Source organism: Lactuca virosa, chromosome 9 (assembly GCF_052849685.1).
Source record: "Lactuca virosa cultivar CGN04683 chromosome 9, Lactuca_virosa_CGN04683_v6, whole genome shotgun sequence".
Taxonomy (NCBI): domain Eukaryota; kingdom Viridiplantae; phylum Streptophyta; class Magnoliopsida; order Asterales; family Asteraceae; genus Lactuca; species Lactuca virosa.
The window spans coordinates 48,563,332-48,581,670 of NC_136434.1; positions in this window are offsets into that span (position 1 = coordinate 48,563,332).

The following is an 18,339-nucleotide window of genomic DNA, read 5'->3' on the forward strand; positions in this document are numbered from 1 at the left end:
CTGATTAACATCATTAATGCAATCTATGTTTCCTAACGTGAGGAGTACATGTAAAAACAAAAAATTAATGGAATTAATGGTTACAAGATGATGAATCGTGAATTCCATTATCACCATTAATGTATATAAGATGCCATCGAAATATATTAGTAAAAATAATGCATACACGTTGATTAAATACTCAATTGATTAACGCCATTATTGCAATATATGCTTCCTCCCGTGAGAAGTAAATAAAAAACATGAAATTAATGGAACTAGCGGTTACAAGATCAAACATGAATTCCATTAACAGCCATTAATGTATACCTGAACCCTAATAAGGTATATTACGTTCAAGATAAACAAAATAAAAATAAAGAATTTATAAGCTTGATGATGTAATTACCAGTTTCGCACAAGCAACACCAATCACTTGATAAGTAAAATTCGTGATCAATAGAAGCCAATCGATTGCTAATAATCACGACAAACAATCGTTTAAGAGATTAAGAAAATAGAACTAGTCGATTAAGAAAGCAGCAACAGTCGACGGTAACAAGCACGTATTTGTGAAATAATTTTGGAAGTTGTTTTCTTAATTAAAATTAAGAATAATTAGATTCGTAGAAAATCAATTGGACGTGATTTCATTAGATAGCAGGGTAAAACGACGCAGTATAAGGTTTAGGTATATAAGCTTATATAGGGTTGTTAGGTATATTCACTTTTCCATATATATATATATATATATATATATATATATATATATATATATATATATATATATATATATATATATATATATATGTTTTGGCGCACTTATTTTTACGATTTACGGACGATTCAACTGATTTTTCTTATTTTATTATATTATAATAATCATGAAACATATAATATTCAAATAATTATTATTTATTACGTCAAATAGGTTACAATTGTTAACTCTAACTATTACTTTGGTTAAGATTATTTATCCTAGATAATCTTCTATATAAAAAATCATTTTTAACGCTTATTATATCTTAATTGACTAGATCGAATATGTGGGTGTTACATCAGCTAACTACTTCATGAATACAATTACATGCAACAAAACTTATATAATCTTTCGACTAAAAGACTCAACCCTACAACGGTTGAACTCAGACAAGAGTTGCGCAATATGGCCAAATCAATCACTCTAATATTATTTAACCCTTGCAACATGTAACTTATGAATTCATTTAAAGTTTAACTCACATCAATATGAATCCTACAAAGCACAAAGCAAACAACATTCGAGCAGTAGAACTCTATAAGCATCCTTCCTAATAGGCATCTCTCCTCATAGGCATTCTATAATGCAATCATGTACATATCCTCATGCTAACTTCTAGTATGCAAAACATTCAATAATACAAATAACATATCAACATGTATGGGTATATTGGGAATCACTTACTTGAGCTCGGCTGATTGCACGCATCACACCCCTTTATTTGTAAAAATATTTTTAAAAAAACTTATTTCTTTCAAAAATATTACCAATTCCTCAGTTTGAGTTCAGACACACCCGAGAGTGTGCCTGAATCCCTCAAACCAAGACTCTGATACCAACTTGTAACGTCCCAAAAATAGTAGTCAAATTTTCAAATTTTCAAACACCCAAAAATACAACTAGTTGTTCCAAGCCAATCATAGTATAAATAATCTCAACATCAAAGTGAAACCAATAAACAATGCGGAATAAAATCAAGGCTATGTTGTGCGATCAGACCGTTCTCTTCTCTTTGGAACTGGAAGTACCTGAAAATGTTTAAACCACAAACCGTTAGCATAAAGCTTAGTGAGTTCCCTAAAATACCACTTACCATACAATAGGCCCAACCCAACACATCAACGGGCCCAGCCCGACATACCATTGGGCCTAACCCAACATATCAATAGGCCCAACCCATAATGTTAATGGGCCCAACCCAATATACAAATTCAAGAGTCACAAAGACAGCTAGCATCCTACACGGTATAGTGAGAAGACTCACCCGAATCCCGAAATCAGCTAAACCACAGCTCACGACCACACAACCACTGCTACAACACACCTAACGAAACATACAAGGTCCAACCTTATCCTATACTCTAAATCCAAAAATTTAACCGAAATTCAACCATTCCAAAAAGTCAATAGCCAAAGTCAAAGTCAACATCCAACAATACCAAATAGTTCACCCTCATGTCATGACCAGCCCTTGTCACGTTGTGAGACACTCATCCCGATTCCAACTCGTCTCGCACCAACTCATCCAACTCGGTCACGGACAACTCACTCAGCAAGCATCATGACATGAACCTTCCTTGGTCAGGTCATGAACACAACAGGACAAGATAGACAAACGATCCACCATTTTCATGTCGTGACATTCCCTATGTTACGTCTATTCCACTGTCGGAGGCAACATCTTAGTAGTTTGACTCCTTAATCCATTAAGTCATCAACTCTAACTTTACAGAAAGCTGTGAGGGACTCCCTAGGTTCATAAAAATGACAACTTTATGGAAATGCATGCTCCATGCATGTCCTCTACCTAACCTAGGTTAAAAGCAAAGAAAATGATGTAAAACTCATGCAAGGTTCACAATCCACAACCAATCCTTAGATCCATAAGTTATGATGCTCCAGGGACTCTGTAGGACCATAAAGTTGCCAACTTTACTCCATCCATTCACTCAAATCAAAACCATGAATCAAGAGGGACTAAAACAACTTAGATCTAAGAGAATAAACCATAAAAGTAGAAGCTTGAATCCTTACAAATGGTCCAAAAGGTGTTATAAAAAATGAGAATGTGTTGCTTGCTTGATCCTTGCACCAAATCTCCTTCTACTTCCTTCAAAGAGCACCAAAACCACCAAAATGAGCCAAGAACCGCCAAAAGGGATTAGGGTTAGGGTTTTCTGAGGTTTGAGAGTGATGGAGGCTGACAATGAACCCAAACTTCGATTTAATGGGATTTAAATATGAAGGGAACCGTAAAAGATCATGGGCTTGGACTGCAGCCATCCTCACGGCGTGACCATATTCATGTCACGTCGTGACATGCTTCACGAATATGTGCTTCCCATTCAACTTGTCACGTCATGACCCCCCTATGGTCATGTCGTGACACCTAGTTTTCCCCAAAAACCATGCTTTTGACTCCTTAATGCACTAAACCAATCCGTTCTGGAAAACGGGTGTTACTATACTTAGTATTGTTTGTGACACGAATCCTTTCCATTTGGTTTTAGTTGATAATGAGTTAGTTAAATGTTACTTGATCATTTGAAGCATTCTCATGGATCATTTGAGTTCAATGGAGTACTGGGAACTCAATGGAATACATGGGGTGCATGGAGCATGTGACAAAGGAACGGATCATCTAAGAATAGAATGGATAATCAGACAAAGGAGCGGATCAAGTGACAAAGGAACGTATCTTCTAAAAGAGGGTATGGAGCACATTGGAAGGAAATGGAGCATCTTGTGATGCTCCATGATGAAGATGCGTAATCTAGAAGTCAATGTGCCATCCTTGGAGGTAAATGCATCTCTGCATGATCAAGGTGTGCCACATGTGTTCCTTGATGAGCCACTTATGCTATGATGTTGATGGACGATGCTCATCGATGATGCTCATCGATGGTGCTCATGGTTGATGCTCATGAGGTTGAAGATTCCAAAAGCTACTGCATGAGAGACTGGGATTGGTTGATTACATTCATTGGCCTATGGGACAATGAGCTTAGCCCATTAGGGTTTTAGGTTTGAACCCTTTACTATAAATAGGAATGTATACTAGTCATTTGAGTGTGTCTTTTGTATTCTTAGTGAGTAGGTAAAATCTCTGTTGGTTGTACTTGTAATCTCTGTTTGAGAACTATGTGAATAAGAATACTCCCTTCTACCCGTGTACGTAGTTCACCTTGACCTAACCACATAAATATTGTATCTTGTGTGCTTTTGGTTTTGCTTGTTTTTTGGCTTACTTCCTAACAAGTGGTATTAGAGCTTGGTAAGTGGCATCAGATTTGTTCTGAGTCTTGACAAGTATCGGCTGATTTCCTTACAAGTGGTATAAGAGATGCGGTTAGTGTTCTGTTGATTGAAAATGACATCTCATAAATTAAATTTGGAGAAGTTTAATGGTTCGAATGATTTCACTTTGTGGAAGGTGAAGATGAAGACTCTTCTAGTTCAACAAGGATGTGCAACGACACTGGAAGGAGAAGCGAAAGTGTCAAAGGACATGGTGGCTGAAAAGAAGGTGGATATTCTGGAAAGAGTGCATATTGCTATTCTTTTGAGTTTGACAGATGAAGTACTGAGAGAGGTCGTGGATCAAACGAGTGCTGATCGGCTTTGGGAGAAATTACGTGACAAGTATCAGAACAATTCTCCGACAAACAGGCTATATCAGAAGCAACATTTATATACTCTTAGGATCTCAGAAAGAACCCAAGTGAAGGATCATCTGGATAAATTCAATAGGACCATCTTGGATTTACAAGGTGTGAATGTAAAGATGGAAGATGAAGATCAATCACTTATCCTCTTATGTTCATTGTCGAATTCTTATGAGAATTTCATTGATACCATGTTGTATGATAGTACAATGAACACTGTGAATGATGTGAATGATTATTTGATGTCCAAGGAACTGAAAAAGAAAGGTTTCAGTTGGAGAAGAAGTTTCCAGTTATGGCTTATTCACATGCAGAGGAAGAACATCATATAGAGGTGGAGATAACAAAGGGAAGTCAACTTCCGAATCTAAATCCAACATTCAAATTTATAACTATAGGGAAAAGTGGCACTTCAAAAGATATTTTTCATTGCTAAAGAAAGGGAATAATAGGATTGAATCAAGCAACAACAACAATGATGTTTTGGTTCAAGGAAATACTAATGAAGGGGATGATCGTGAAGTTTTGATTGTATGTATAACTAGTTCTACTAATGCTTGGGTATTGGATTCTGGAGCATCTTATCATATGACATACAATCATGACTGGGTCGAATCATTCAGAGAGTGGAATGACATAGTCAAGATGGGTGATGATCGGGTGAGTATTATCAAGGGCAATGGTACAGTACAGATAAACATGCACGATGGTATGATCATGAAACTAGATTGTTGATTCGTCCCGGAGCTTCGAAAAAATCTGATTTCTCTTGGCACTTTGGCAAAGGATGGACTGCAGTATTTTGGAAAGAGTGACTAGGTAGGAGTCTCCAAGGGTGCTCTTGTATTTATGAAGGAAAAATGAATCCTCATGGGATTTATATCATGGAAGGATGTACGGTTAGAGGAACGGTGACTGTATCCCAATCCTTGGATCAGTGTGATGATAAAAGAAATTTGTGGCATCATAAGTTAGGACATCTGAGTGAGAATGACTTTTTTGGTGGAGATGTAACCAAAAATGCTAAAATTAGTGAAGCTTATGCTCTAGAGATACAAAACAGGGTAAAGTTCAGTTCGGTTCAACACTCAAGCAAGGAGATCCGTGAGTGTGTTCACTCAGATATATGGGGTCCCTCTTATATGAATCTCATGGTGGATGTCAATACTTTGTGACTTTTATCGATGATTACTCAAGGAAGACCTAGGTGTACTTTCTGAAGACAAGAGACGAAGATGAAGTGTTTGGGAGGTTCAAGGAGGGGAAGACCATGATTATGAAACAGACCAGGAACCATATCAGGTCACTCGTAACATAAAATAGGTTGGAGTTCTGCAAGGCTTTGTTTAACAGCTTCTGCAAAACAGAAGGTATAGTGAGATATCACATTATACGGAAAAAACCACTGCAAAGTAGATTGGCAAAACAGATGAACCAAACACTAATGGAGCATGCTCAATGAATGCGATTATCTGCTGTTTTATCAGAGAAATTTTGGGCAGAAGCAGTCAACACTACTTGCTATCTAGTGAATAGATCTCCATTAACTACAATTGATTGTAAGACTCCTCAAGAGGTGTGGTCTGGGAAACCCTATGATTATTCTGGTTTATGAATGTTTGGATGTACTGCTTATTCTCGTGTGAATGATGGTAAACTGGAGCCGAGGGCAATGAAGTGCATATTTCTAGGATATGAATATGGAGGGAAATGTCTTCGTCTTTTGTGTACATAAGAAGGAAAAACTCCAAAATTCGTTATTAGCAGAGATGTGACATTTGAATATGTTATATGTAACTAGACTGGAGGTGGTACATGTGTTGCGGGGAACAATCAGGATGCTAGCCAGATGGTGGATTTTGCAACACAAAACCCACACAGTTTTGTGATAAATGGGGAACAACAGGGTGACATGGAACAACATAGACACAAGGAATCCCTTATTCGACCCAGAGAAGAAGTGTCTGGTGATGCTGATGCTGGAAAGACAAACTGAAGAAGTGTTCGGTGAGGAATCCATTGTTCATAGGGATAGAAGAGCAGGATGGTTATATATTTCTCCATACATTGTGGAAGTCTTATGGTCGTTCTATTGTGATCAGTCCAAACTTGTTGCTACTTCTTTGGCGGTTCGAGGAAATCGGGAGAAAGCTCATTGGGAAGTGGTTAAGTAGATCTTATGACACTTGAAGGGAACGTTTGATGTTTTTCTGGTGTATGGTGCTAATACATAACATATGGACTTGGTCAGATCGATAGACTCAGACCATGAAGGTGATCTGGAGATAAGAAGATCATTGGTGGTTAGCCTCGTTTAGAGTCTTGTTTTGAAGGTGGATAAACCTACCATGTTCTATGACGGATTTTACATTCAAAAGTCGGATACCAAGGAGAATCTGGAAGACATGTTGACAAGATTGTTTCCCAGAGAAAATTTTAAGCTTTGCTTGGACTTGGTTGATGTTCGCAAGATGAAGTCCATTCGAGGATGGATGACGGGAAAGGAGAGGAAGTTCTTGTTTGAGGTGGAGGTCAGAGGATACTCAAGTCAAGGTGGAGATTGTTAGATGTGACTTGAACATTTAGAGCATTCTTATGGAGTATTTGAGTTTAATGAAGCACTTGGAACTCAATGGAACACTTGGGGTTCATGGAGCATGTGACAAAGGAACGGATCATCTGAAAAGAGAATGGATCATCAGACAAAGGTGTTGGGTTTTGAGCATTCTAACACTCCTATGGTGTATATGCAACCCTATAAACCTTGGATCTATGTTTTCTCTATTATACATGCAAATATTAACTATTCCAAGGTTTCATCCTAACTAGCATATTATGAAGCACCTATACTACAAAGTTCTAGTTAGATGACATACCTTTTGATGTAGCTTGATGTCTTCAAGCTTTAAGAGCTTAGCCCCAATAGTGTGGAAGCCTCAAATGGAATCACAAATCACCAAAACACCTTGGAAGAACTTGAGAGAATATGTATGCACACTAAAATCGGCCCACTCTTATTTTCACACACTTGTGCCAATTTTGTGAGCCAAGGACCCCTTTATATATTATGGAGGATTAGGGTTACATCCATGTAAACCCTAATACCCATGACCTTTCATTTACATAGGATCCATGGGTTAAAAGCTCCATGGACCATCCATGAAAGCTTAGCCCAACCTAAATGAACTTGGCCCATTCCATATATATAAGAGTCCATATTTAATTAGTTCTTTTTGATCACTTAATTAATTCTAAATTAATTCTTGATCAATACTAATTAAATAATATGATTCCATATTAATATATTAGAACTTATAATATATTAATATAAATCATAAATATACTATTCTCAAAAGACTATCCATATAAACTGTGCCGGTGAAGTACAACCCAAATGGACCATGGCGGGTCGGGTCAAGTACATGTCAAATATAGTTATGGACTTAGACATTAATCCAACAAAAGGAACATATCAAGTAACAAAGGAACGAATATTCTAGAAGGGGGTATGAAGCACCTAGGAAGGGAATGGAGCATCTTGTGATGCTCCATGATGAAGATGCGCCATCTAGAAGTGGATGCCCCATCCTTAGAGGTAGATACCCCTATCCATGATCAATGTGTTCCTTGATGAGCCACTTATGCTATGATGCTCATGGAAGATGCTCATCGATGATGCTCATGGTCGATGCTCATGAGGTTGAAGAATCCAGAAGCTACTGCATGCCAGACTGTGATTGGTTGATTCCATTCGTGGGCCAATGGACTTGGCCCATTAGGGTTTTACGTCTGATCCCTTCACTATAAATAGGGATGTCTGCTAGTCATTTGAGTATGTCTTTTGTATCCTTAGTAAGTAAGTCGAGTCTTTGTTGGTTGTACTTGTAAAATCAGTTTGAGAACTTTGTGAATAAGAATACTCTCCTCCTGCCAATAGACATAGGTCACCTTGACCGAACCATGTAAATACCGTGTCTTGTGTGCTTTTGGTTTTGCTTGTTTTCCGCTTTACCTCCTAACAAGTGGTATCATAGCTTGGCAAGTAACACCAAATTTGTTCTAAGTTTTGACAAGTATCGTCTGATTTCCTAACAAGGTCCAAAATTCATGGTGTACAATCGGGACACTCTCATCTAACCAACCCATATCGATCATTTCACCTTCACCTTCACCACATCTTCATCACTCCTATTATTATCAAAATTTTAATTTTGTTCCTCAATTCACCCGCAGTAACAATTTTTGCATAAAGTTTGATGAGTTTAGTTTTTTTGTGAAAGACTATTAGATTCGACGTCTCCTCCTCCGATGTTATAGTTCGGGAGACCTTTACTCGGCCAGGTCTCCCACACTTCAAGCTCTCATGTCTTCCAATTATTCTATTTGGAATCAACGTATTGGTTACCCTGACGATAAAATTGTCCACGTCCGTCTCAACATTATTTTTTTTCTTAATAATTCTCATTATAAAACTTCTTGTCAAGCTAGTAATCGAGTCAAAATTACTTGGCTTCCATTTAAGTTATCAAATTTCATTGTTTCATTTCTTTTTTATATTATTTACTGAGAAGTTTGGACTTCTCTAATTACTAGTTATTTTAATTTCAAATATTATGTTATGTTTCTTGACTATTATACGCATTTTAATATGGGTGTTTCCATTACGACATAAATCATATGTTTCCTCTAAGTTCAAACAATTTCATTCATTTATTCAAACTCTATCTGTATATAAATATAAATATATAATTGTGTCTATTATAAAATGGTATATAAGAATTTTACGAATCAACAGCTTATTGGTCAAAGAAAAATAAAATAATCGTTTAACTGATTGAATTCTTTATATTTTTTTAAGTCGATGAGTGACCATCAAACATCAGTTTTTTCAACGTATTTGTGTTTTTTGAAAATCTTATATCACAACATTGATAATTGTCCTCGCACGTCGACAAATACCTACACCCACAAACTTATTTAATTCAATTTATTGAAAACAACATAATTTATTTTATATAACTATAATATAGAACAATTGCTAGAAACTAAATAAAAGCACTCGAAATATTTAATATCGGTTTTAGGAAAGGTGGTCATTTTGTATTATAAAAAAAATAATAAGGTGGTTATCTACTTGTATTGAACTAGCTAAACCATGAGGTCGGAGCATATACTTTTTTATAAAATTTGTAGGTACCACAAGAATATAAAATCACATACGATCTTTTATAATCTTATTTTAACCTCAAATAACCTTGTCATCATTATTATCATCAGCCCAAAATCACATACTGACTGCACGGTGTTGTAATGAGATTTTTTTTTAACCGACAAATACAAATATTATAATCTATTGCTAAACTAATACCTACTTCCATCTATGTCCACCACGAGACTTGAACCCTCGACCTCAAAGAGGGAGAGCACCACATGATACCGCTAGACTAGAAGCCCTTTGGTGTGTTGTAATGAGATTACCACAGGTATGCTGAGCTGTCAAGTTTTGCCGGCAGTAACATCGGCCCTCACTTATTTTTTTGCATACGGTATTAAGCCGCCGATATACTTTAAGTCTTTCTCTGATGGTAAATTAGAATTTTGTTTCTATTGTGTCTGTAGATTGGTCACTTGCAACTTGAGATTCTTTTTTTTAATTTCATAGGTAAAAATTGTTAAGAAAGACAAACGCTTACATGGTGTAAAATTTGTTAAGAAAGACAAATGCTTAAATGGTGCCTATGTGGCATATCTTTTTCATAAGTAAAAACTTTACCACACTCTTTAGTCTTATATGTTGTCAATATAGCAATCTATACAAAGACAGACGATTGCTTATTTTAATGATCTTCGACATGTGAAACGAGGTCTACAATTCTATGATGATACGAACATAAGATAGAGATTCTATGATGAAACAAATATAAGATAGAGTAAACAGTATTATTACAAAATATATGATCCATAAATTTTAAATATAAATAGTTGATAAATTAATTTATTTTTTTTAGCTTTTTAATTTGTTCACAAACCAAAAAAAAAAATAGTCTACAAATTAATTTATTTTAAAGCTATTTACAATAGTGTTTCAACCTGCTTATTGAGATTTTTAATTTCCTTCTAAATATTTTTGTCATTAATTACAAAAAATAAAACATTGTATACATTTTTTTTATATATATTTTTTTTATCATTTGTAACTTTAAAAACAAAAATGTATGAGCTTTGTGTTATGACAGCTTGAAATGCGAAGGCAAGGTTGACTAACGAAAACAATCATACGAAGTTGCAAAACAAACGTAAATGACGGCCAACCAACTTGTTCCTCAAGCCCCATTCGGTTTTTAGATATTTTAATTTTCTTTCCAATAACTGTTTTTAGTATATCGTTTAAAAAAACTTTTATTCTTGAAAGACGAGACACCTCGAACATGTTGAGTATCAGATAAAATCTAAGTTGGTCAAAATACGCAACAATTTCAAGAGTAGGTAAAAATGGTTTGTTCGTATTAATCTGGCAACTTTATTTGAATTTGTTGGTATCTTAGGACTGTTTGGTTTATCATATTTTTATGTTTCGTTAACTTTTAAGAAGGAATTAAAATCCCTAAATAAGATGAATTTTATATCAAAGAGTGAAAGTTCATTTCAATTGATCAGACGAAGGAGTTATTTCTAGTTTATGAAGCAAAATGCAAGATTATCTTTTTTATTTTTAAACGTTATATATGAAAAATCCTATCTCCTAAAATCAATCCGTCCTTATCACCACCACCATCACCACAACTGTTACCACCAACGCAACCACTATCATCCCTAATTACAGCTAGGGGAGAAATCATGAATGTCTAGCAGTAATCACATTAATTTTTTCCGATAAAATATAATAACATAGACCTAGAAAAATGGATAGTATCGGGTGTGATCCGTGTCAGGTCGAGACATAAAACACGACAGACACAACAATGTTAATCCTATGTAACTCGTGAAACACATGAAACAGTCCAAACTCATGAAACTTGTCAAACTCAGATGAATTCAAACCCAAAAAAACTTTTACTAAGGTTAATTTGGCTTTGTGCATTGCTTAAGATTTGGGCTATTATTTGTTAGATAAAAATTTGAGCTATTTTTTTACGATTTGTATTATTACATAGAATAAATTATGTAGACTTTTTGTATTTGTTAAGGTTATTTTGGGATATTATTTGTTAGATTGCATTAGAAACCAAATGGAATATTGGAATGATTATAGGAATTGAAGCATTGTCTTTTGAATAATCATTCAACAATTGAGTCATTCGAGTTTGGTCTCGTAAAAAAAAAACTCAATTTTACCCTAACATACCGATAACTAATTTCAAGCCAAACAAATACTAATTTCACCAAAAACAACTAATAATCTCACAAACACAATTAATAAATTCAACAAAAAACAACTAATTTAATAAATCATAAACCTAATAAAATATCAAAACCTGTTTCATTCTAGGGTTTGGAAAGAGCTTTCAAAATCGGATCGGAGGAAGCTCAAATGCTCAAAAACGTTTTTTCTTGACTACTTGCAACTTGGAAGAATCGAAAATTGCAGATATGAGTGTGCGATTTTTTCTCACTTGTCGAGCGGGACTTGTTCTTCTTTTGTTTCTTTTTTTCGATGCTTTCTGTTTTTTTCTAATTTTTCCGTACGTATACTCTAATATAAAAAAAATCATCTAATACACAAAAACATTGGACTTATTTATTTTCTCTTATTCCACATATAACAATTTGTTGTAAACAAAGACCGGGCTTATTTTAACTTGTATTGTTTATGAGATATAATTTATGGTTTTTTTGTTAATTTTTTAAATTGCATTGGGTTAATCTTTTACAAGATTGGGCTAATTTTTTACAAGTTGGGGCACCATATTTGTTTGATGTTGGACCTAATACTAGCTGCACAATTATTTTAGTAGTTGCACGATAGTACAAAGAGCAAAAAATGACTCGTATAATTAAATGTGTCATATGGTTCAACACCAACCCATATATGGAAAACATAAACAAGACTATCATATCCCATTTAATTATATGAGTTCATAGGTTTGCAGGTCATAATCATGTTCACGAGTCATATTCGATTTCATGGGTCATAAGGAGGTTTGCGTGTCGTAATGAGGTTTGCAGGTCAGCGTTGTGTAAAAGTGTGTATACATCGCCTTTATTCATTTTTAACATAGTTCATACCATTTTTAATGTTATTTGCCTTAACTTTTAATCAATAAAGCTTATATTCATAAGAAAATGTATTGGTAGAAGATCTTGTTTAGAACAACAAAATTTTATTAGGAAACTAGCAAGAGGATAGAAAATTACACAAAAATAGCAAGAATCGGGTTTTGAAACAAACCTTATTGTTCCTACACACAAACCAATTCTTAAAAAAAATAGCTATGTTATCAAAGAGTAAAGCTTTAGCCGACATTGAATCACCAAATAACATATCATTCTGATATCTCCAGATCAACTATAACTGATGGAGGTTAGTGATCATAATCATAACAAGCCCAGTAATATTACTATAAATAATAGTGTCATTTGGGTTACACGCAAGAACAAAATAAAACTGGTCTGAATAGATATGTATATAAGGGACTTGTTTCATTCATTAATTTATAGTTTAATTAATTAATTTGAAAATAATGGAATATGGAATATTCCAGAATGATTTGAATTCCATAGATAGTGATAATTAAATATGATAATTATCTCCAAGGTTTCAAATGGCCACCATATATAAAGGGGGCTCTAAATTCGGCTTTAAGGTATAATAGATAACCCTTTGAAAAAACGACGTTTGTTCGTTCTGCCTCTTTGCCACGTCGTGGTTGGTCCTTCACCGTGTCATGGGCTCGGTCGATGCTGAGCTCGGATCGTAACTGACTTCGTCACTACGCCGCGGTCCCTTCTTGGCCACGTCATGGCTAGCTCATGAGAACCTAAAATAATAAATAAATTGTGTGTCTTCTGTATGCCACAACGTGGTTGTTCCTTTCCCACGTCGTGGAACCTAAAGTTCCTGATTTTTCTAAATTCGTTTCTTATTCGTTTGCTCATCTTTTTCGATTTTACACACATAAAAACTAGCCTTTATACTAAAAGATAAATTCAATTTGATTTAATTATAAGATTAAGTAAAAGACAAAAGATTAGGTCTCTCTTTAATAATTTAATCGTTGACTTTTAGTCAATAAAACTAAAGGGCATATAAACCCAAATATGAGTGTATGTGTGTGTGTATATATATATATATATATATATATATATATATATATATATATATATATATATATATATATATATATAAAATCGTATTTATATGTATCACATCAATTACAAACATTGTGTCCTCTTGTGTTTCTTAAAATGTGCATTGTTGGTCTTTCCTCGACTAGGCTCATCCACTTTATTGCTATAAGAGAGGTTTAAGGTAGGTCTCTTTGATTCCTACCGAGGTCGGCTTTTAAGTGGCATTCATTGCTCGCCACCCTCACCGCCTTCTTGCGTTTGAAACGGAGTTACCGAGAGGGTTGGATAGGACCATTGTACAAAGTTAAAAGTATTAACTTAACAAGTAAGAAAACAAAATCCCGTTTTATATATAATAATGTGAATCTTATGCTTCCCATGGAAATTACGCCTTGTGGTATATTATTTTTGATGTAAGCTTGTGTGGTTTACCGGCTCGTCAAAGGAAGAATATAGTCAAAGAAAACTATATGTTGATCGCGATTCTCAAGCGTTACTTGAGTCGTTCTCATTGTAACTTCACATGCTCGATTCACCATTTGGTTTCATGATCTTCGGCTAATCCAGTCATGATTGCTAAATGAGCATTAGAAGATATTAACTGTTGGATTAGGTGTCTAAGCCCATAACTATTTTGGTATGTACTTGACCCGATTGTGAGCATGATCCTTTTGGGTTGCCTTCACCATAGCAACTGATATGATAAATTAAGGATAAAGAGGTTTAATTATGATTTATTAATATATTATGTGAATAACATATTAAAAGAGAAATCATATTGTTTAATTAATATTAGTCAAGAATTAATTAAGAATTAATTTTGTGGCTAAAAGAGATTAATTAAACTTGGGAGATAATTGCATTGTGGGCTATGGATTCCTATTGGAAAGGGGATTAGATGAAATCTATGGGAAGCCCATATGGATTTCGTCCAAGGGCTTTCTAAAGGGACTCCATGAGTTGCTTAAGGCCTAAGCAAAGAATTAGGGTTTTCCCTGAAAACCCAAGCAGCCCACACAAGTATAAATGGACCCATAGGGCACCCAAAACGAAGCTAAGCATTCCTTGGAGTTTCTTGGACGTTTTGGCGCCTCCTCCCTCTCTCCTTATTCATCTTGTTGCTCATGGTGTTTGTGACTCCATTAGAGGTGCAACATTTGAGGCACTAAGCTTTCAGAAGTCAAGATCAAGAGGAATTGAGATTGTTATTGCTACATAATAATCAAGGTAAGATCTAAATCCTATTCTTATGTTAATATCGATTATCACATGCTAGATCTAGGGTTTATTGCTTTGGTATTCAATGTTGTATGTTTAATTAGAAAAAACTAGATCAAAGCAACTAGGGTTGCATGAACACCATAGGAATGATGTTATGCTCATAATCCATCAGTGGTATCAGAGCCTAGGTCGTTTTTCTAGTTGAATAGATGCAAAAGTGAACTGCCAAAGGATCAAAAAGTCGAATTTTTTGTTGTCTGCGCCGCCGACTCGGCGAGTCCATCAGTGGACTCGGCGAGTCCAGGGTGCTGTTGACGGAATTTTCGATTTTTTGAGCAGATTTTGTTAAAAATAATTACCAAAACTCGTTTTTATTGCCTAAAATCGATTTTCCATGTTTGGAATGATTATCCTTATCAAAATTAATGGATTTGGTTAAATATGGATAATATAGGATTATTATTAGTCAAATATTTGACCTATAAGATTGAAAAGTTTCAATTTACACCCTTTAGGTTTTATAGTTTAAATTTGAACTCTTAAAAGTTTTAGTTTTTGAAAATTAAATAGTTAAACCCTAATATTTTGAAAGGTTTCAAAATTTGTCCTCAAGTTTTGAAATTTAAAATTTAATTAAAAGGTATTAATTTTAAAATATTAAATTCTAAAACCCTAAAGTTTTGAAAAGTTCAAATTACACCCTTATGGTTTTATTAACTTAATTAAGTGTATACTTAAAAGAGGGTTAATAATTCCATAATGATTTGGTTTATATTTAATTAAATTAAAAGTATAATTTATTAAATTAAACCACATAGTATTTTAAAAGTATAAAATACACCTTATACTATATAACATTTAAAAGTTTAACATATTATATATGTATGAGTAAAGAGCCAGTCTTATCGTTAGTAGACCTCATTCACGAAGCTGGTCTCTAAGGGGTGTTTAAGGAAATTGCCTATAAAATGGCGATTGAATGGGTATCCACTCTTACCCACCGCACTCTTGACTAGTGGAGGGTCGTTAGCCGAACGGGTAGGATAGGACACAAGCTTCCATTATAAGTATAATGACATACGAAGTAACTAAACGTTTTTATAAATTCCCAAATCTTAGTTACTTTAGGAAAAAGTGAATTTGATGCAATTCCATGGAATTACACTTTGTACCCTTGCCGAGACAATTAGTGGAGCGTGTGTGGTTAACCGGCACACTAAGTTGGGATTGGCATTGGTGGCAAAGGGTGACTCAATGTTTGTCATAGATCGATGGAGCGTGTGTGGTTAACCAGCACGTCGATTAGGTGACTGTAACATTGAGGGCACCACGTACATTCGCATGGTTATTCACACCTTATTTGTGATCCTCGGCATCCCAGTCACAAATGAAGGGCATAATCAAGATTAAACATGCCATTGAAAAGTTCAATGAATCTCAAAGGATCTAGGAGTTTCAATTCATTTAAAACTTAAACCTTCAATTTTCATTTTTCATGGTGGAATTTGGTAAATCGTCATTTACCTACCTTCAAATGTTCTGCAATTTGGATTACGGAATCCCTCTTCCATATTGTAGGATATTGTGTTGGATCCTAGCCTTGATATTTCATTTGGGTGTTATATCAAGGATTCCAATCAACTAACTTGAATTTCTCCCGTTTTGTAGATGTCAAAGTCTGACAACTATGGTCTTCCTGAATCCGTTGGAAAACGTTTTCCACGTGAAGATGATATTCCACATTGGATTGTGGAAATGGAAATCATGCTTCACTTCCTCCACCTCCTCCAATAATTCTCCCTGACCCACGTGTTCGAAGACTTGAAAAGTTCAAGGTCACTCAAGCCCTATTGGTAAAAAGACACAAAGATGGAAAGTCTGTATGTGCTCATGTCTTGGATATGAAGTTGCATATTGATAAATTGGGAATGTTGGGTGTCGATGTCTCAAGGAAGTTGGCTAGTTCTTCAGTCACTTTCTGAATCATATAGTGAGTTCATTAGAGAGTACTATCTGATGGACCATGACGTAACCCTCATTGATTTGACTTATTTGCTTATTGCTGCTGAATCAACGTTGATTTGGCACACTGGTCAAGCAAACTTGTCTGGTAAATCAATGTGTGACATCCCCATTTTCACGGCCAGAAAAGACCGGTTTAATTTATGCTTTTAAAATAATTTCAGAGTAATCATTTGATTAAAAGTGTTGCGGAATTTGTTCCCAGAAAAACATGATAAATATGTTATCAAATCATTTCCGAAGAAATGTATTTTATTTACTTAAACCCTTGGGATGTCATTGTCAATACTAAAACATAAACATAAACAAAACTTACATTCATTTACACTAGTGATCTACTTCTTTTTTAATCTCTCAGTGTAAAGCAACTTCGTATCGATACCTGTGATACAATTAAACTGAGTGGGTCAGGCTTGGGAGCCTGGTGAGCATATAGGGTTTTCAACCCACAATAAATAATAAACTTATTAAGTTCTCAATCAACAATAAATTTATTAATTTCATCAACCAAAATAACCCTAATTACCCATTCTCATTATCCTCGCTTTACGTCCCTAAAATAACAATCACAAGGGACCTAGCCTAAGGATTATCACTAGGGGTGACAACATTGCTTTCCTCAGCAATTTTTGTCAAACAAGACATCCTAACATAAAACAACCAATAAGGTGACAACATTGCTTCCCTCTGCAATATATGTCAAATAAGACAAACATCAGGGTGACAACATTGCTTTCCTTCAGCAATTTATGTCAAATAGGCACGAAGTCACATCGTCGCCATGTGCTAAGTCCATAGCTCTTATTTATCGACAGTATTTCCCACAGGAGCCTCCCTCCCTCCCCCCCCCCCCCCCCCCCGCAATACATGTCAATGGGTTTTCCATATGCTAAGTCCATAGCTCTTATTCATCGACGATATTTCCCACGGGAGTTCCCCCCCCCCCCCCCCCCCCCCCCGTAATACATGTCAATGGGTTTTCCATATGCTAAGTCCATAGCTCTTATTCATCGACGGTATTTCCCACGGGAGTTCCCCCACGCAATACATGTCAATGGGTTTTCCATATGCTAAGTCCATAGCTCTTATTCATCGACGGTATTTCCCACGGGAGTTCCCCCCGCGCAATACATGTCAATGGGTTTTTAGAGTACAGCTGATGAAAATATAGTTCATCCACTTACAGGTTGACAGTATTTCCCACGGGAATCCCTCCCGCAATACAAGCCTGCTAGTGTTCCACAGACTGTCTAGAATAGTCCATGGTTGTCATCCATACTCTGCTGAATGACGGGGTTATCGACAGTATTTCCCACGGGAATCCCTCCCGCAATACATGTCAATGGGTTTTTAGAGTACGTTTGGGTAAGGGCTTTTCTCATATTTCACCACTCACCCTCAACT